The 21875-nt window shown below is 34.8% G+C and overlaps 1 long non-coding RNA gene across 2 annotated transcripts in view; it reads left to right on the top strand.

Annotated features, from left to right (window-relative positions):
* LOC139828096 (uncharacterized) overlaps nt 1-21875 on the top strand; it is a 74464-nt gene that overhangs the window by 37824 nt on the left and 14765 nt on the right. For both annotated transcript variants that reach the window (XR_011739322.1, XR_011739323.1), the window contains exon 3: nt 13688-13738. This is a non-coding gene — a long non-coding RNA (uncharacterized lncRNA). The remainder of the gene's footprint in view (nt 1-13687; nt 13739-21875) is intronic.

The following is a 21875-nucleotide window of genomic DNA, read 5'->3' as shown; positions in this document are numbered from 1 at the left end:
TTGCTCCAGAGGCTGCAGAGTGGGTACCCAGATGTCTTGGGCTGGACTCTGCAGTACACAGGAACTGGATTCAGGGAGGCACGGCCTGAAACTAGGTTTCAGATTGCAGGCAGAACGGGCAGGGTCCTCTTCAGATGCCAGCCATGGTCAAAGAGCCTGAGACCCTTGTGATCTTTCAGTTTTACACAGTATATGATGTGTATGGGATGGAATACTTAGTTGGTCAATTTTGGTCACCTGTTGTGTCCACCCCCGACGCGAGTGCGCCCCTCTCACTTACAGAACCTACAAAACTTATCAGTAACCTTGGCGGCCACAACAATAAGTTTAAACCTGGGCCTCCTCTGCAGACCATTGCTATCATTATCAGCTTCGGTGGGTCCAAAAAACATTCAGCCAATTTCAGAAAAGTGCATTTACTTAGATGAACTTAGCTGAAAAGAAAATTCCCTAAAAGATAATTTGACTTGTTTTAACCAAAACCAGGACAGTAGGTAACACTTCTGCCTTTCTCTACAATAGTGCCATTGACTCAAATGGACTTAGGTGCACAGCTGTACAAAAGCAAGGCATTGTATACATTTCAGGAAAGCTGAAGGCAATCACAGTGCACATAAGCTCTTACTGTGCTGTTGTTGTGACTTTCAAGAGAAAGCATCGTATTTTCTATACATAAAATCAAAATTTCTTGAAATTTTCTATCAAAATATGGTTTTACAAGAAAATATGAAACATTTTCTCTATAACCAGTCTGATGAACTTTCACAAAGTAGAAAGAAGTGTTCTAAGGAAACATTTGTATATTCCTAGCAGAAGTGCATTACAGGAATTTCTCGAAATATTCAGGATCTGGCTTAGATGTTCTTTCTAAACTTAAAGAATATAGATGTCAGAGCTATTCACCAAATACTGAGTCTACACTGTGTGAATAGTGACTTTATTGTGTCACTAACTACATCAACACCTGAAAAAGTAGTCTGTATAACTTCTGTATAACTCCTGCCATATAAATCCTACATTTACATATCTAGGGAATGAGCTCCTGTGTTTAACAACAGAGGTATGTCTACACTGAAAAAAACTTTATAGTCACCCATATTGGGAGGGACACGTTAGCGAGGAAAAATGGAACAGCTTTTGTGTCTATTCAACTCTTTGTATCCCGGCCGATGCTACCAATAAGAATGCTACTTAATACTAGTGGATTTTATGATAGATCCTGTGACAACCAGGAAGTTGAAAGCATGGCCAGCTTATTTCATGTGGGTTGCTTATTTCCTGTAAAAGACCTCAAAATGTCTTTCCTCTTCACTCAGTAGTTTTGGACAACCATGAAGCTGAAAGACTTAAGTACATTTTGAAAGACCCACTGACTTAATATTTTCAAAGTATGAATTTATTGATGGGAGTCTGGATTTAACATTTGAAATAGAAGTTCTTTAAATATTTGATTGCTTTAGAGATGTTCTGTTTGGGGAAGGGCAGACTGGAAGGGTGGACTCCAGTCCATTTCCCATTTCAGTTTTACAATTAGAAAATTACAACCAGAATGCCTGTCTTTTTGATTCCTGGGTAGATGCCAAACCTTTAAAACAAGATGAGATTTTCCATACTTCTGCGGCTGAGCAGCCATTGATCTGCCAGAGGAATTGACTCTTGTGAGCTAGACATATGCTTTTTTAAACAGACAGAAGAGAACTTCTTAGTGTCATTCTTAAATGAAAAAGAAAGTTTTCAATTAATTAAAACTTAAATTACAATAAAGCTTGTTATTAATTAGAACAAGCCACTTCATCTTTGCAGAAATTATCATCCTCTAAAGTATGCCTTACAGTGAATTCTAATGAGAAAAACTATCTGAGTAAGCTCAGGGCATAGCTAAGTCACAGAACCGTAGATCATACCAATATTTGTCCCATTTTGAAGTCTATAAACACTTCACCTGAAGATCTGGTAATCCTCATGTAAGTAGCTCCTGGGACCCATAAAGAAAACCCTTTTAGAAGAATGGATAAATCGGTTGTTTAATATTAAATGTCTACCTGTAGGATGGAGTCCTAAGTGCTACAGGGCTTTGAGATAATTAGATTTGGCTCCTTCTGAATGTTTGTGTTTCTTTCTGAGGTTTAAGTCAGCCTTTCATCTACTCTGCCAGAGCCTTGATGGATGGTCTTAGGATATGACAAAGTCAGTTAATGTTAAGATTCAATGAAATTCCAATTATTTGTGAAAATCACTCAGTAAGTTCTTGCAATAGCTGGCATATTGTTTGACATTTTGAGAGTGTTAACTAAACTATAACCCAGTTAATCACAAGTACATGATGCATATCTTTGTTATTACAAAAGCACATTTAATCTCACTTTCTATCACACGTATTTAGGAATTCTTTGGACTATCTAGAGTAGATAACATTGAGGTAATTAACAGTATATAGAACTGTTCCTCCTGAGTGAAATCATAATTCATGCTTCAGAAATTAAGCATTAAGAAAATCAAACATGAAGTGCCTGTCACAACACAGAGAGATACTGTACAAAGTGACCATGTTTCAATGGCTCTTCTGTGGGATCGCTGAGGCACTCATCTGACACTAGTTAGATGCAGAGGGCTCCCATGGTGCCTTCTCAGCAAGAAGTCTTCTACTTACGGTCAGGAGACATGACAAGTTTAATGTGTATTTCCCAGCAAATATGTGATGGAGTGAAAGACTATTTTACTCTGAGTACTGCCTGGAGACATGTATTTTACTAGAAGCAAATATCTGTGTAGCAATTATCTGCTGTCACTATTTGCTACAGTCTTGTCAGCTCTCACACGTTGAGCAGAGTCAAAATAAACAAAATCATAGTATTGAGGTCTTTCCTTAAAGCGTCTGATGAAAAATTGTACCACTACAGGATGAATATCTTTATGACAATTTTGTCTTTGCTTATGTTGTGTGGAATGGATGTTCCTTGGATGAAACATTTGGGTCCTTTACACACATGACTTTGTGTACCTAGAAACCTGCAGGAATATTGGAGCAATGCCACTTGTGAGGAGAACATAGATGCGAAAATTTCTTTAATGAGCACTGTATACATGCTTGATATTGTCTGATCACATAAAAGGAAACCTAGTTATTCACTATAGACATCTTGAAGGACTTTTCATTAATTACAGAGATACTACTTGTAGCATATTACCTAACTGCTCTACATTCAGTGGAATTTTATTTTTATAAATTCTCTTTGTAGTTGTATACAAATCTCTGATAATCATGTGTGATATAGCTGGTTGTTCTTATGTTCCACTTACCGTATATATTTCAGAAGCTTTTTTTTTTTTTTTATCTATGTTGTTGCAAGTACCAAACATTCTCTTGTCTTCAAAACGATGTGCCTGAAACATTCTTTGCTTTTCCAAAATGTTCTTGGACTCTAACAGCCAGAAAATCAGGGTGGTGGTTTTTTGCAGTCTTTCTGCTTTTCATCAGCAATTCATCAAAACCAATCTGCTTTTGCAAAATACTTCAGTTTGGCAGATGAGTCTTTTGTGAGAAAAGCTCAGTTTAATCAGAAAAATTCTGTTGAGTTCTATTTATTATGTGGTGGGAGAGAAACTAAGGAGATACATTTCAGTCTACTAATCACAAAGCATGACTGACTGACTTTCTATCTTGTCAGTATCCTCTTCACTGCTATTATCTACATCAAGTTGGGAGCTACAAAATCTGCAGATTGCAACTTTTAATATTGGCAGCTATTGAACATGTATTTTCAAAATTGGCACCAAGTACCTGTGTACTTAGCATCTCATGTGTGGAACACCAGCTTCTGAGCTTATGTTACTGGAGTGTGTTTTGCAGACAGTCTTTGCAGATCACTTAAAATTCAGAAGAATCCTCAGGACACTTATGTTGCTTGATAGTGTCTAAAGTACACAGGAAAAATAATCAATTAGAAAGGGAATTAAGGTCTGCTCAGGTCAATATTTAAATATGATCTTATAAGTCAGAATGAACTTAGATATGGGACTGTAGATGGACTGATGTATACAAATCTTTTCTCGAGTTAAAGATTGAACACTGAATAGTTAAAGAAAAGTATGATCAGCAAAGAATACATGTAACTGTGTGGCTCCCCAGTTAGAATAACTGAATAGAATAAACATCATAATTTCTTTAATATTGAATATTGTTGGGAACACAACTTGTAATAAAATTGTTGATATTCCCAACAATGAGGATGCATCAAAATTGACTATTCTGATGCTTTTTTTTTTTCTGTTTGTGTGGTTTTTTTGTTTTTTTTTTTGTTGTTGTTGTTTGTTTTTGTTTGTTTTGGTTTTTTTTGGGGGGCGTGTGTGTGTGTGTCTGTCCTTGCTAGCGTTTTCTTTAATTAGGGTGAGTTTTTGTGAGAAAATACATGTCAAACTTTTCAAGAAAACATATCAGAAACTTTGTAACACTGGGGACCCTTCCTGCCTTTTAGGAAGAGGTGTCCTCCAGAATAACCAGCAACTGTATGGCTAGGACAGTCTTGAGGGACACAAGAAACTGAAGTTCAAATTACTGCTTTGCTCTGGAAACTTCACAATGCTCTGTAAATTGTTTAGTTACCTTGAGGCACAGCAGTGTAATTGTGTTTCTGAAGTATACGGTAAAATGTAGCTAATGTGGTTGGTTTATTGCTCTTAAAGCTTTCACTATAAATAAAATATATGAGAAAATACTGCCTTTTTTAGGATAGACACTTGTCTAGCTGGTGTAGAGACACTTGATACAGCCTGAAGGCAGATTTACACAATCACAGCTCTGAATACCTATCAGCCAGCTGTGCAGTAGAAACAATAAATGAAGATTCCCTAGCGGTATTATATTTAAAGAAACTGGGAAATGTAGTATACAGAGGAATATCTCTGTGAAACTTGATAAATTATTGGAAGTCGAAAGGTCTGACTAACTCATTTTTTTTCCTTCAATCTAAACCCTACTTTTGCTTTTATGCACTAAGAAACAATAAAAAGAGCTTTTCCTTCTGCTCTCTGTTGCTGATTTGTTGGTGTTTCCAATAAAAAGCTGAATTTGTGAGGCCATATTTTTTTATTTAGCCTTGAATTACCAGTGAGTGAAATATGAAGAAAGAGAAAGACAAAGGAAAAGGTAGAGAGAAAGACTTAGATCTGGAACCTAAATTTACTTCTAGCTCTTGGCTGAAGCATGAAGAATGGAGAAACAGCAGAGGAATTAACCAAACAGTTCTCACCATTTCTATTGAATTTTACAGTGTGGGCTTCCACCTTTAATTTTTACTTCATGATGAAAGTAAATGTGTGATTCAACACAGGCAGGTCACAGTAACAACCAGAAGCCACAAATGCAAAGCAAGAAGCAAATTTATTTTTGTTGCCTCTCTAGTGGGGAAATCTCTGAAACAGCACTCCAGCTTCCAGAGAAAGGTCACACAAGCGGAGACACAGGTGCTGCAGAATTCAGCCCTTAGTGAAGACCAATGAGCCTGCTTGTTTCAGCCAGTATACAGGGATTCATGCAGGCACAGTTTCCCACATTTTGACCTTTGCCTTCAGGAATCTCAAGGATGAATGATAAGGTGCCTTTGCAGCTTTTTCACAGGCCTGTTATACTAACACAGAGGTTCTACTTGTGATTTATTTGTTTTTCTACACTCCAGTCACTTGACTATATTTACAATTCTCCTCCTTGCGGAATCTTCCATTATTCCCACAAACAAAGGTTGTGCTGATAGGAAATAAAAGGTATTTTCATTTCTGTAGTTTGGTTTTATTGCTGGGAATTCACTTGTATTCCTTTCCCACTTCTCATTTTGCAGCTAGAAAACTCAAAACAAAGTAAGTTACAGGACTTGATTATACTAACGGAAGATTTAATCCAAAGGGGTAGGTTAGTTACCTAGTAAGGTATATTGTATGATAGATGAGAGTTCAAGTATATATAATGAAAAAAGTGTTCAGCCATTACATCACAGACTATTTTCTATTATTCTTGAGTTCCTCCTTTGAAACTTATGTAATCTTTAACATGTTGATTTTGCCCATCAAGAGGAACTTAAATGCTTAAAATATTAATTAATAGAAAGAAAAAAAGGCAGTATGGTGAATTAAAGATCTCTTACATTTATATTAAAACTGTGGTTCTCTACCTGATCTGGGAATTCAATAGGAAAATGTACTTTATTTTATATCAATGAATGGAAAAGTTCGTTAAACTTCAGGTTTCCTGGGAAACAGTTTAGTATTGATTGTGGTTAAGACCAGAGGGCTAAGAATAGGAAGGCTTAGATTTCGTATTAAATTGTCACACAAATTTGCTGTGAACCTGGACAAATGAATTGCCTTACATTCAGCAGCTCAAATCTAGTCACTTTTTTGAGTCAGTCACTTAAATCAAAAGAAAAATAATTTCATTTCTTGATCTTTTGAGTATAAGTACATCTAGCTAAAGTGGTTGAGAATTGTTATTGCTCACTTGTTTTTGTGAAAATAAATTTTCTTCATCAAGAGCTTAAATATGGCTACAGATATAAGGCCTCAGTCTTCAAGCCATGGAATTGTGCTATTGCTAGTCAACTGCTTTTTATTTGAGACTGAATAATCTGCATTATTTAAAAACCTTGGCATGAATCAGTTTCCTAAGATAGTATGTTGACAAACGTTTTCTGACCTTTTCAGAAGTGACTATAGCTGGCTTAACTAAATTCTGTTGAAGATAACTGCAATCTTTCTAAAATTTTACAACAATTTTAGCCATCAGAAAAACTTTCTTGAGCAGGATTTGTTTTTTTTGTTTTATCTCCTGGGCACTGTAAAACAACCATCCCATTCCCGTAGTGAAATAATTGTTATTTAAGGATGAGTAAGTGTGTTCCCGGGGGATTCCTTTACATGAAAAGTGATGTATTAATGTTTATTATTAATATAACTGGGGCTACTATGAGCTCTGTTTATAGCATTTTATAAGGTTCTGCAGTAGGTAGATAATAAAAGCTTTCGAGAAAGCTTTTTTGCTCTCCTTTGGATACCTTTTTCATGATTTCATCCAGCTTCCTGGTAGGTGGTGTCTCTACAAATCAAACAGGGACTTCACTCTGTTTTGTTTTAAAATCTTTAACAGTAAGCATGTGAAATCTACAGCACAGCATCACAGAAAATTTGTTATATTGAAATACTTTATTTTAAAATATCAGAAAAAGGAATGAGCATCAGACTTCACACAGTGATGGAAAGCTGAACATTCATCTACAATGACAATCAAAGTCTCTATTATTTATATTGCACACAGGAAAATATAAGGAACACCAGTTACACAGAAGATTCTGGCCCATTTCTTAAGAAAAATATCAGCTGAAATACTCAAGCTATTAGGTTGGTGCAAAAGTAATTACAGTTTTGGACTGTGAATTTTAAAACATTATAACTAGGCTCAAACACACCTTTGTTAATTGAAATAGGAACCATTACAATCAACACAGTTTTGACGATAAGAAATAAGTTTGTTTATTCCTGTAGAGTAAAACTCTGTGCTTCAGGATTTGACGAACTCTTGGAAAGCATTTTCTGCATCCTGCTAGTTGTGGAAGCATTTTCCCTGCAAAAAGTTGTTGAGATGATTGAAGAAGTGGTGGTTGGGCATTGTCATAGAGAAGAATTTGTCCCTTTCTGTTGACCAATGGTGGTTGCAGGTGTTGCAGTTCTTGGTGCATCTCGTTGATTTGCCGAGATTCAAAAAGCTGTAGTGGATCAGACCAGCAGCAGACCAGCAAACAGTGGCCATGACCTGGTTTTGGTGCAAGTTTGGTTTTGGGAAGTTCTTTGGAGGTTCTTCCCAGTCCAGGCACTGAGTTCGTCATTGCTGGTTGTCATATAAAATCCACTTTTTGTTGCACATCGCAATCCAACCAACAAATGATTCATTGTTGTTGCATAGAATAAGACGATGTTTCAAAATTACAATTTTTTAAATTATCAGTCAGTTCATGAGGCATCCACTTATCAAACTTTTTCTCCTTTCCAGTTTGCTTCAGATGCTGAATGACCATAGAATGGGTGATGTTGAGTTCTTCAGCAACTTCTTGTGTAGTTGTATGAGGACCAGTTTTTCTGATTGCTGTCAATTGGTTCTTGCCACTAAACTCCTCATCTTCAAGGGTCTCATTTCCTTTTTAAATTTATTGAACCACCACTGCACTGTACCTTCATTAGCAGTTCCTGAGACAAATGTGGTATTGATGTTGTGAGTGGCCTCCACTGCTTTACCACCCAGTTTGAACCCAAATAAGAAAAGCACTCAGACTTCATTTTAGTCTAACATAATTTCCATTGTCTAAAGTACATACAAAATAAACAGCAAGTAATAAGTCAGTAGCAAAAAAAAAAAAAAAAGTATTAAAATGATGTATAACATAACCACATTTATTTAAGAATGTATTCCAATATCAAATGGCAAATTTCAACAGTGTAAAAACTGCTATGCCTTTTACACTAAACTAATAAAACCTGAAATAGATAATTCAGCGACAAGCATTCAGGCATACCATTGTGATTGCTGTACAGGATTTGCTTATTATCCACTACTGACCAATACAGTTCTTGGTATGTAATTGTATATAGAGACATTTTGCAATATATATGTTAAAAACAGCTGATAGATGAATCATAAAAACATCCATAAATAATTTCTTCAGTGCTTAGTCACATTCTTCTCAAAATCAAGCTGATATTTATGAGATTCAGATTTCAGGCAGTGGGGATTATTGAAAGAGGAAAGCCATGTATCCCTTTTTTCTTGTGGTTTTAAGTACGGAAACATGAAAATGGGTACTGGTAAATACAAATAAATTAAGAAACATTTGAAACAACAGGTTTCCTAGTCTCACTAAAGCTATTGCAAACTTTTCCATTGATTCTAATGAAGCTGAGATTTCACTTGAAATACTTAGCTTTCAAATCTTACTATATTCTCATGGTAACTCAGTCTTCGCAAAAATACTTTGTCAGTAGTTCTTTTATTGCATCTGCCAGTCCCCAAGATGAGTGCAAGCAAATATTCTCTGTCCTCTGTACACCCATATTAAGTACTATTAAACCATTAATATAAAAGCTCTACTAGCATTCATAATTCATGTATCCCTGTGCATTGTGGAGTATATTGAGGAATGATAACATAATAGTAGGTAAATGATACCTGTAAGCACTATTTAACACCCAAGTCAGCTCCCAAGATACAAAATATCCATAAGCTTTGAAGAAATTCTAATGTTAATCCAAATTTTACAGCTCAGTTTCTTACATGAATTTGCAGTAATGCAACTGACATTCAACAGAGATAAACGGTGGTGAACTCAGATTATTCTTGTGTTCAGCCTTCAATAAAGTCTAGTTTGGCTTTAAATAGTTATTGTATATGGAACTGGATATTTGTGCATTACTAGAGCTTCAGGTAACCACTATTTTCAGTGAGAAATATGCTAACTGCTGTTTCAGGCTAGGTTTTAGTACTTTGCTTTCTGTGCATTTAAAATGAAATATTCCTTTGTTTTAGAACTCTAAGTTGGTTCTCTTGTTTAAATTCCCCAGACTCTATATTTGGTGCAATATTAAATATAATTTTCAGAAGCATTTAAGAGTTGTCTGTTAAAACATCTTACTTGCACCCTTCTGTAAAGTTTCTCTACATTTTGCTGTGTATTTCACAATAAGAGTTTGCTGCATATTTCATTTTAAGAGTTTGATTAATTGTAACACTTAGGCATTGTTTCATATTGTGTTTGATTACAGCTCAATCATTATGAGGTAATTTCCCATAATCTTTTACTTAATTAGTATAATTCATGTGTGTATCCATCACAGCATATTCAGCTATAACATTTTAATTTATTTCCTTTAATCTTGGATTCAATAGTCTTAGTCTCTGCAGTCATATTTGTATGCCTTGGGTCTTCATCAATTTCAACGGCTCTGAATGGAAATGACATAGTTTGAGATTACAGGTTGCTTTCTTTAACACTCCCTTTCTATGCTTGTCCGTTGATTTAACATTTTACTGTAATCACAACGTACAGTCTTAATATATGCTCCTATCAGTTTATGTTATTTCATGTCTGTCATGGAGGCACCCCGAGGCTAGTTTAAGGGACAACAGGGTCCAAAACAACTTTTATTAAACCAGTGAGAAAGAGGGTTTTAGCACTCCAAAAGTGACTTAAATATAGGTTCGGGTATCAGTTGAGGAAAATTATTAAGGGGCAGCAACTAGTACAACAGGCGGTCCACAGTGTGCATGCACGTGGCTTCACCCAAAACAATGCCGGAACCACCCCCGAGTCCCAGAGGAGTACACACTTGCCTGAACATGGTGCAGGATTATTCTTAAAGAGATATAGGTACTCATAGTGAGTACAGAAAGTGTACCCTCGCAATTACGCAAGGGTAAATTTATGATACACTCGCAATCCTGCGAGGGTTAATTTACTTACACGTGCTTATATGGAAGCACAGGAGGAAAATACACTCGCGATTGTGCGAGGAAATAATTTAAAGTACGTGTGCAAATGTGCACGGAATATAAATACACTTGCGATTGTGTGAGGAAATAATTTTATATGTGTTTGTATTAAGCACGGGAAGTTACACGTGCAAATGTGCACGGAATATATATATGTACTCGCAATCCTGCGAGAAGTTTTACTCACACACGTGGCGGTAAGGCAAGCGGAGTCTCCATCCTGGGGAGGGGGGCTCTCGGTGGCAGTATCTTCAGCTCGCGCTCCAAGAGACCGGCGACAATGGGCCCAGTCTCGATGAGAGAGTCCCGTTTTTATACTGGCTGATCAGACCTGACTGTAGGCATTCTAGAAGCTTCTCTGCACCCCCACACCGTGTGTGAGGTGCCCCTGAAGCCTCCAAACATCCCCCACACTGGTCACAGGTGCCCAACGGCTCACTGGCGCCTTGGCAATCCCTTCTCCTAATGGCCCTGGCCAGGGTGCTCTGGGGCCAAACAAAAGAAGCTGTTAACCTCAAGTAGCAGAGAGAGGGAGATGTGCCTACTCCTTCCATACTGAAGGGGGGTGGGGGGAGAGAGAGGAGTTTGCATTCTACCACAATGTCCCTTGAAACTGACCATTGTTTGCACATATTACAAAGACTCTCCATTTTACAGAATTATTTTATAGCTGTTCCAATTGAGTTCCCCTCCTGTAGGCTCATGTCTTACCACTTTAGATTAAATTACATTTTTCATTGAAGCCAATCAAATTCATTTACATTCAGCTATATGTTTAAGGTTAATTCTTCCATATTCATTTTCTATCCTAGAACATTTACCAAGATTTTAGACCAATTAATCTTTGATTATTATTTTTAGAGTTTAAATCCAGTAATATCATTTCATATGGTTTCAGAGCTGATTAGCTGTTATTGTAGATTCAATTTCTATCTTTCATTGACAAGAAGTAAGATCAGTAGCTACTCACCTCTTCAGTTTATTGTTCATAGCTGTAGTTAGTTCTACAAATATTTTTGAGTTTTTTTGTCCTAGGTAGCTTTATAGGAAACATTATGAGTTTTATCCTTATAAATGTTCAATAAAACATTGGAATTTGCTTACAGGTTAGGTTTAACTTCTGCTTACTCTGTGGACCAAATTTGCTCCTAGTTACGGGAGTGTATTTCCATGGATTTACAGTGCACATTCCAAAATAAATACATAATCCACAGTATATTATGACCTGATATTGTTAAGATTCTTTAGTTTTTTAAAATAAAAAAAAATCGTTTAGGCTACTCTATATAAATGCATATTTTACAATGTAGGTGTCTCAGGGCAGAGATTAATTCTTGCTTGATGTGTGAATACTTGAATATTAATTTTGTTACTTTAATGAGACTTTTGGGGTTCTGCTGAAATCAAGATTCCAGTTATAATATTTTGTGAAATGTTATAATCTTTACAGTTTAAAACTATATTATTTTAATTTAATAGTTTTGCACTACTGAGTTCAGCCGCATAACATCTTTAGTTCAAATTAATATAATTATCACTAATGAAGCATGAAATATCCACCAGCCAGATTGCAGTTTACAGTTTAGCCTTCTGTATTTTGTTCCAAATATGTCAGTCTGCTTGATATGTTTTACTCGTTTCACGTTAATTTAATTTTAGCAAAATATAACCAATTCTCTAGCAAAGGAAAATTCATTCTGAGTTGAAGTTGGTATCAAAATTTGAAGTTCAGATAGTAAAATAATGAATCTTTAAACATTTATCATGCATATGTCACTCAGAAACAAAACCTATTCCTTCACATTCCCCACATTTGTGACTTGATTTGCATACTATATGTTTGACATTAATTAACTGCAACAATTCTGCTTAAGGCATTATGTGCTATGTAAGCAGGTAAGAAAACTTTGGAGAGAGTCAAAGGATTGCATGCTAAAGTGATCATGTGAGTTCTTAATATATGATATGGGATTATTTTTTTCAAAGCACGCAGACTTGGATATTCTTTCACTTTTCTTTGCTGTAAAGAAGAGGCTGTCCTTGCTCAAACTGTATCTGCTTCCTGTCTGAAACTAATGCATATAGGTTTGGATGGGCTTTTACTCCAGACCTTAAATAAAAACGGAAGTAATAAAACATTGGCAGAAGCAGGCATTTGAGACCTAACTGTATGTGTTCAAGAAGATTCTTGTAGAAATCTTGTTGTAAGTATTTTCTCAAGTGATGACTCCATCTTTATTCCATATTTACTATTACAAAGCTTTCATGGGAAATCTCACTTTCATATAATTTGGTTTTTATTATAATTTCATGAGAAAAATGTCAACAAAATTAAGTTAAATCAAAGTAGCTTCCTCAGGAGGGATAGGTACATATCAGACAGTTATTTTTATTACTGTTTTCTATAGCAAGATGTTGAATCTTTTTTCTTCTGGGACATCTCACATATAATGTTTTGCTAGCCAAATAACTTCTCTGTGGCATGTAATAGCAATGATATTTAGGAACATGAAAACTCTGTTCAAAGATGGACTTTGACTAGCACCCACTCCTAATCAGTTTTTATGCTAACTAGGAGTACTAGCAGAAATATAGTAGAAAGAAAGAGACTGCATTAATTCCCATCACTTCTGCTGATGAGTTTGCCAAATTTTTATTCCCACAGGTGATATTCATGAAAGAAAATACAATACTGTTAATATTTCTAAAAGTACTTTAACTGTCAGCACATCTGAAGGCAGTTGTTCCATCTACTCCTATTAATTCAGTTTGCCTTTAACTTGATATTGCTCCAATATTTCTGTACACATTCTTTTAAACGACAATAATACACAGGCACATGAGATACAGAATAGATGTTTACATTGTTATTTAAGAGGCAAAAGTAAAATTCTGCTTCACCCCACCCAGGTTTTTCTTAGTACCACTGTCATATTTAACAATGCTTTAGACTAAAGCTATATAAAATATCCTCACAGAATCTCATACATTATATAAATGGTGTGAGATTTGTTGATATAGTTAGAAAACATGGTATATATTCACAACAGTTCACAGAGACTGATATAAGTTGTACAGATACCAAATTTTGCTCCTGCTATTTAACTCACAGACCTGACTTTCAGAATGCCTAAATGCTACTATTTTCCTGTCTGCCATCAGGAAACAGACATGGTAAATTACCTGCCTGCTGCCTGTTCCCTGCAAATACTGGTAAGCAGCTTGTCACAGTCTCCATATTCTTCCTGCGGCTCCCAAGCATGTTTCTTATCGAGTGCTCAGTGTCCTATTATTGTCTCATTTTCTAAAGTATTTGCATAGTTACAGCACTGTCTTCCTTTATATACTAACTCGTGATGGGAAAAACTAATATTTTTCATGATTTTCATAATTTGTTGACCTGCACCCATAATCTTGATTGACATTAAAGAGCAATAGGACTACTAAACTACCTATGCAGCTCACATTGTGCTGTTGTCTGAAGATGTCTATCACAATTGAGATGCAGTGATGCCAAATGCTCTCTGTGTCTTATATTAGGATACTTTTCATCAGAACTTTGTGAACTGAAAACTCTTAATGAGCAGATCACAGTTGATAACATAGTAAAAAAGAGGTAATGAAGGAAAATAATAGGTTTCTATGACCCAGCAGAAGGCACTGAGATGTGAAATTGATTTTCATTTTTGATGAACTTCTGCAAGTGAATTATGGGAAATTATGGGATTAATTTAACAAGGTCTTTCTGAAACTTGAAGATTTAGCACAGATTTCTAAAAGAAAAGAAGCACAACCCCTTCTCCTATCATAATGGCATCCTATTCTTAACCTTCTTTCCCAAGCTGTCACTTTGCTGGATGAATGTACATACAAGCAAAATTAAGCCTAGTGATGTATTGTGCACGAAGTGATTCCACTGGATTATTCATAGATCTGATGATTCAATTAGGAGAACACCTTTCTTGGGTGTGAAATTCCATGCAAGTTGAAAAGGAGCCTTAAAAATAGTAGGAGGTGCAATTATGTTTGTAACATGTCAGTTAACCGTTTCATTTTTCAATAATGTATTAATTAGTATAGCTATATTTTTCATATGCACAGTGTAATTGTTTTTTTCTGAGGATCTCAGAATGATACAAACAGTACTTAATTAGGCCTCTGAACACCCATTTAAGGTAATCATTTTCTTTCTCTACTCATAGGAAACTGAGATACCAAGAGTTTAAATGGTACTCCTGCTAACACACACAGAGTTAGAAGAAAATTAAAGTATGGATTCTTTTCTTTATGTTAGAATTGAAGATATTTTCATTTTTAAGGTTTAGTTAAAAATGGGGAAACATGAAGACATAAGAATTCAGTCTCCATCGTAGAACAGACAACTCATGTCTTGTGTTAAGAAAAAAAAAAAAACATGTATATGAAAGATAACTTTTATGCTTCATATGTACTTCTTTAAAAAACTTTTAACTTCTTACAAAAAAAACAAACAAACAAACAAACAACAAAACTTTAGAAGGAATATTCACAGAACACAGCTCTATTCTTAGCAGAAGTGACTAAGCTCCTTCCCTCATTTATAAAATTTATTCATCTGATAATTTTTGATGGTCATTTTATTCTTTGCACACAAAGAGGGCGCACTTTTTTCTTTAGAGGAAGAGCCGATTATTTATGTGACCTGTTTCTTCCTGATGTTGACTTAACGTATGTCTGAATACGATGACCTTGAAAATGCAGTCTACTCATTTTAATATCATGAAAAAAGAAATACAAATTCAAAAGTCTCTGTCATAGGACTGATGATCAAGTACATGAGTGGAAAATATCCTTTAGTCATAAAATATTTTATGCTAGTTATAGGAAGTATATTGTGTTTGCTTAGTATTATTAATAATATCCAATCAGTCAATTTTCAATTACAATTTCTCACACATCTGGTAAATTTACCCGCTCATGCATTAATAAGGTAATCATTCAGAGGCAGAAAAAAACTGAAAGGTGGGTCCACAATCACTGTTTTGCAGGGTGGCTAAATAAGACACCATGTTTCCTAATTAGAAAAGAGGTTCTGCTTGGTTATGTCCCTGTCTTTATTCCAGCCTGTTCTTCACTGAGATCAGCAGTCCTCAATGGACTTTCAATATTGTACTTCACACTTCTATTTTATTTTTTATTTCACTTGAGTGTGACCTCTGGGGCTCCTATGGTAAATATATCATAAATATAATTGCAAAACTTGATTAAATAATCCCTATCTATACAAAAGCATTTCTTTTTTTAAAAAACAGATTTTTTAATATTTATCAGACTCTACTATATGTTTCTTTGTAAGAAGAGACCTACAACAAAACTGCATATACAATTCTCAGTTCTCCAATCCAGGTAAGCACAGCAGCATAACAAAGACTACTAACAGATTCATTTCAGTACAACACCTATACAAGTTATAAATTTTAGGTGTACTGATGTGTAATGAATCTGGAAAGGTCTGTATGTTCTCCTGACTAAGAATTAAAATTATGTTCTGTGCTCTGGTGTTTATTATCTGTATTCTAAGACTTATTTTTGTTTGAGGAAAGCATAAATGGTAGGAAAGTTGTTGCAGAGACAGCAACTGGGAAGGTGAAATAAGTAGAACTTACACAATACCTGATGTTACATATACTTTATCCCCTTCAAACAAGAGACAATATGTAAGTTGTGAAGGAAGTACTTGAAAAAAGTAGATGTGATAAACAGAAAGCCATGATAATTAATCTCCTACTGAATGTTATTAAATTAAAACTAAAAACATACTAAAGGTCACCAAGAATAACAAAAATACCCCAATTCATTTAAGCTTTCTTCTCATTAAGCTCCATAATTATACTTTCAAGCCAAAATGTATTATGTGGGGGTCAGGCCATTTTACTTGAAGCATTGTATCATCCAGATTTCTGTCACTACAACTATTTTAAGGAAGGTCAGACCAGTTATCTTAAATGTTAACAAAAGAAAAACATATTTGGAAATGAAAAAAAAAAAAGGCTTAAATTCATAGCACAACTCCTTTCAAGATGCTTGCAGCCAAAGATTCATTTTTTTCTGCTTACAATGCTGAATTTCATTTGCATCCATTAAATTTGCAGCAAAGGTTGGAAGGAAAAAATACAAGCAAGACGAAAAATAGGTTCAAAATTTAGCTTCATGCTAATGCTCCTACTATCATATTGCATTGAAACCCTAACATAGAAAACCACTGAATTTCTTGAATAGACTTTCCTGAATGAAAGCTTAATGAGCAGGAATTACTGAGGGGGCATTTCAGACTTGGTTTCAAGCTGGGGAATAATCAACTTCAGAAGAGTCAATCTTATCTTTTATTTAGTCTTAAGAATTTGTAGCATTATGTGTTTGAAATGAAGACTCAGAGTGGAGATGCTCTAGTGCTATAAAGGTGTGCTCCTGAACTTATGATTTCATGGTTCATTCTAAGCAAATAATAGGAAAAAAAGAATCTGAGATACAGAACTTTTATTTAACATATTTTAAAAGATCTGTTTTTCCCTCCACAATTATATCATCCTATCAATACAACAGTAAGATGGCAGAAGAAAAAAAGTTAAAATAGCAATTCTTATAAACAAAATGTTTCTTATAAAATGTTACTGGTTTCATTGGCTTGACTGCTTTCAAGTGATACAAGTGCAATAACTCTCTGCATCAGGGTGAACCATACAGACAATCGATAAAGGACAGGAATGTCTAATCATCACAGAGGGATCGGTTTTCACAGAAGACCTCTTCCACCTCTGGCCTCTTCAGTCCTGATTCTCAAAGGAATGATTATGAAATACTCCAAAAAGACGAACCTGGGAAACGAAGCTTTTATAACTCTGGAAGCTAGTAATCTTGAATTCAATAGAATTATCTTCAGGTTTTGTGTTCCAATATGATTCTCTCTCCGATTCACCTCTGTTACACAAATGCTTTTATTGTTTTATTTTGCAACATAGTTTCACAAAATGTGCATCACAATGGGGAAGAGAGTGAATTACTATTGAAAAATGGGAATAAGTAAATGCAGAATGTTTCCTTGTTTTATAGACTGTTAATATTTCATATAACTGCACACATCTAAGATCCAGTTGTGTCTCAAAGCCTTTTTTTTTTTTTTTAATTTGAGCTGTTAAGTTTTATGAATATTTTAGGATTTATCAAGATACCTGTATTCCCAAGAGATAGCTATTACTATTCAGTCATATCATTACATTGCATCCATCATCGTTTTATGTACATTGTCAATCTGGAATTCTGGCTTTTTTAAGATTAGGCAGCTGTATATCTATTTTTACAGAGATTTGTTAAATGATTGGCAATACTTGATTTTCTTCTAGCTACCCATACCTAAATTGGATTGTGCTTTTAAAATTTTTTTGAAGAAAACTTGATTAATCCTTAATATACTATAAATAGAATTATCCTATAATATGGCAGACTCTGTGAAAGGAGAGGGAGAAAGAGAGGATATGACTGAAAAAAAGGAAGTAATAAAGTAACAAAAATGAGAATAAAAGTAGAAGGATAATAATAAGCTGATTAGTCTCTTCTATCTGGAATGAAATATCATTGTCATGATACCACTGACATTTGCATGAAGGTAGCTATAAATTCCAGAAAAATCATTTCATCTTTCATAGGTTAAAATAATATTTTACATTGAATGAATGTGAAAATAATTTAGGGCCAAAAAACCAGAAAAATGGTTCAGTAAATTAATCTGTAAGCAGCAGCAGAGCATGAGGTTAGTTGCTAACATTGACTGAATGTTGTGGAAGGTGGTAGAGAGAGGACAGTTTTATTAGCAAATATATGAAGGTGAAAAAAAGTATAAAATAAAAGGTGATGAGATGGGTTTGGAACCTGTCATTTAAAAGGAGGTTGGAATTTCATATTTGAGATTTATAACTGTACTTAAACTTCCCCACAATTTTGTAACATTTTGATTGAAAGCTCTGGTTAAACACATTATGAAAATAGGAACACATTTGCAGTGTTGACCTACATTCTTGACTCCAGTTTCAAACTTGGCCTCATTTTGAGACTAATCTGATTTTTTTTCACCAGTTGTATTCTTAATGCAGTAAAATATATCAATATTAATCAGAAAACAGGTCATATGATATTACAAGGCACTCTAACTGCTCTGAAAGAGACCTTGTCCTGTTCTACCAAATTATTAGGTGACTTTCTTGTAGTGTTACCAATTGCAATACATTTTTGCCTAATACATTAGTATAAATTTGGAATTGGAGGTGCTCCAAACACTGCACTGTTTTATTTGTGGTGAACTGTATGCTATGTTCCAAACCAGACTACGTTCTTAGCTTTTTAGCTCTGGAAGTCAGAACATCCTTGCCCTTTAAACTCTGAACTCACTACAGCTATAAAATGACATTAGATATTTTTCATATATTTTAAAAAAGATAATCCAAGTTAACTGACTTTTCTGGAGCTGTATAAATACATGCTACCTGAAGACTAGGCATAGAATGTTTTTAATGTATTTCAATCTTGTTTCTGTGAACATATTGAAAGTGATTTTGAAAAAATACTGATCACTCCTGTAGATACTGAGTATTGCTTTCAGTTGAAATTCTGAATTTTAAGTTCTTTAATCAAGAAAACACAGCACAAATATTATTTCAATGTATGACTAAAAAAAAAAATCTTGCAAAATTCTACCTGTCTTTTGTTCTACAATAATTCATAAATAGAGATTAGAAATACATGATACAATGGCACATACATGGTATATTTCCATGATAGAACAGAACCAATGTGCATGTGTTGTTAATTTCTTTATTTTATTATGCCTAACCAATGTACTTTTTCCAAATCTATTTTGATAATGCAGAAATATAAACCTATCCTTTTACCTCCTTTGGATTTATTAACCCTGAAGGAATAGTAATCAACTCAATATAGCTACACTGGTGACAGATACTTAAACCATTAATTTGACATGAAATTGGAAACCTGTGCTATTATTAAGTAGTCCTGTGGGTTATCCCCCTGCTAAGATATCTGTCTTAGAGTTGGAGTTCACAGTTGATGAGATACCTAAGACGAATTATTGCAGAGAGAAAGACATCCTGGGTAAAAATATTATTTCATTTAAACATTGGTCTTTTTTTCTGATATTGTTTGTTTGCTTGTGGGTTTTGTTTATTTGTTTGGTTTTTTAATTGAATTATTACACTGCAAATGTTAGGTTCGTTGTTACTGGATATGGTGATCATTGAATTTATTTCATAACCAGTTCAGCTTGGTTTTCCTAGTTTCGCTCTGTGTTTATAAAAATAGTTATCTACACAAACCAACAAATCGAAGTGGTGTGGTTGTGGACAAAGGCTTCCATAACATCCTTGTGCATTGCATTGGGATACTCACAATAATAATAATCTCAGTGAAGTTTAGAATGGAGAGCCCTTTACTGTAGCTCCTTTAAACAGTCTGCCTGGCAGCTTGGAATGATTTTTTGAATTAATTTCCAAAAATACAAAACCACACAGAGGCTACTTGAAGCAACTGCAGCAATGATTATTTTACGACTTTTCAGAATGGATTCTTCACTGAATTAAATAGGTTAAACTTTAAATAAATACTTGTTAACCAGTTGCTCTGAGTGCATGAAGAACTTTGCTCACTTATATTGATGTATTTCAAAAGACCTAGTGGTTAAACCACCATTTAAATGCTGCCTTGAGTTTTTCTATCTCAGTAGAGAGTGATTTTGTCTACGACTTGAGTCTACAGCTCATGAATAAAGCATGCCATGTCTGTGAAGGTTTGTAGGGCTGCAAGTCAACTGGGAAACTCAATCTTTCTTTGATAAAAACATTTTGCACTTGCACAAGTGCTGAAATGAGAGCCCTGGAGTTGGAGCCTTCATTTTATTCATTTCAAATTTATTCCAAAGGTGGTGTGAGTTTTTTCTCCTCTAATGCTGCCACTCTGCCTCTGTCCTCACCTCAAAAAAATAAACTTCTGGAACATGGGAATGAAAGGACAAATTTCATTCTATGGAGATGTAGATAACATGATAAATGAGTTACCTCTTGTCGTTGTTTGGGAAAGAGATTCTCTGATAAAGCGTCATTGAGTCTGGAATGAAAGTAACAAAAATCCTTCATTTTATGTGTTTTCACACGCTCGTAAAGATGTGAAACAACCTGAACCTCAGTACTTTAGACTCCCTAATAGCTTCACTAATTCTATAGCATAGTGAAGTTTCAGAAGTCTTACAGAATAATTGCAGACAAGGTCACGAAGAAAACCTGGCACTATTGCACAAGCAGAAAGGCTGTCCATAGGGTACACAGTCTATATAGAACTCATAGATAGAAGTGGAAAGTCTCATTACTACCAAATAATACAGTAGCAACTTGTAGTCACTGCCAGACTGGGTTTGGAACCAGTAAACATTCTTCTAAGTACTTTTTCCAGGTTTTGTGTCACATGGACTTGTACGACAGTTACATTTGGACATCTCTCTTCTAAGGCTTTGAACTCTTGATCAGTTTCATATCATTTTAAGTTTTTTTCCTTACACTTTCAAGATAAAATTTCTCTTCTGTTACATCTATGTTCAGTTTCTGGTAAACTGCTAGCAAGCAATTAACTAGTTAGAGCTGAAACTGAAAAAGGAAATCAGAACATAATATCGGCGACCAACTACTTTCACAGTGGAGTGTGATTCTTCAATAATATTAATTCAAATAATGTACAATCACATACATAGGTACATTGTGAAAAAATGATGACAACACTCTCATATGATCAATATTCCCTGGTGAGTTTCCATCCTTTTGAACTGAAAATAATTTTTTTTTATATTAGCTGTTTTTTGAACTCATGTATTCTCTCTTAAGTAAAGGAAATCTTCCTGGTTAAGTGTAATAAAAAGGTGCTTTCATATTTTTATCTGAGTAATTAATGACCTTGCTTTATGTCTATTTTAAAAGGTAAGCATTCCCTCATTTCTTTCCTAGTGATATTTGACAGCACTTCATGAATAGCATAATGGTGACAATTTTTTATTATTTCCAGTGAGTAGATCAAAAACCAAAAAAGCCCAATTTCTTACCAAATAATAACATCTTTTACAGAGTTCTTTGATATCAGAAACAGTTTGCTGTGCTGAACGGGAAACAGGGTCCTTTGAATTCTCTTTCCTGACAGAACTCTACCTTAAGTGCTTCTCTTTGAAGGTTTCACTTGATTCAGAGACATCACTCTATCTAAACTAGAAGAAACTCTTACAAATGTGTTCTTACTCATATTTACTGAGTCATTAAATATGAAA

Source organism: Patagioenas fasciata, chromosome 5, assembly GCF_037038585.1.
Source record: "Patagioenas fasciata isolate bPatFas1 chromosome 5, bPatFas1.hap1, whole genome shotgun sequence".
NCBI classification, from domain to species: domain Eukaryota; kingdom Metazoa; phylum Chordata; class Aves; order Columbiformes; family Columbidae; genus Patagioenas; species Patagioenas fasciata.
This window is presented reverse-complemented; position numbering and strand designations above follow the sequence as displayed.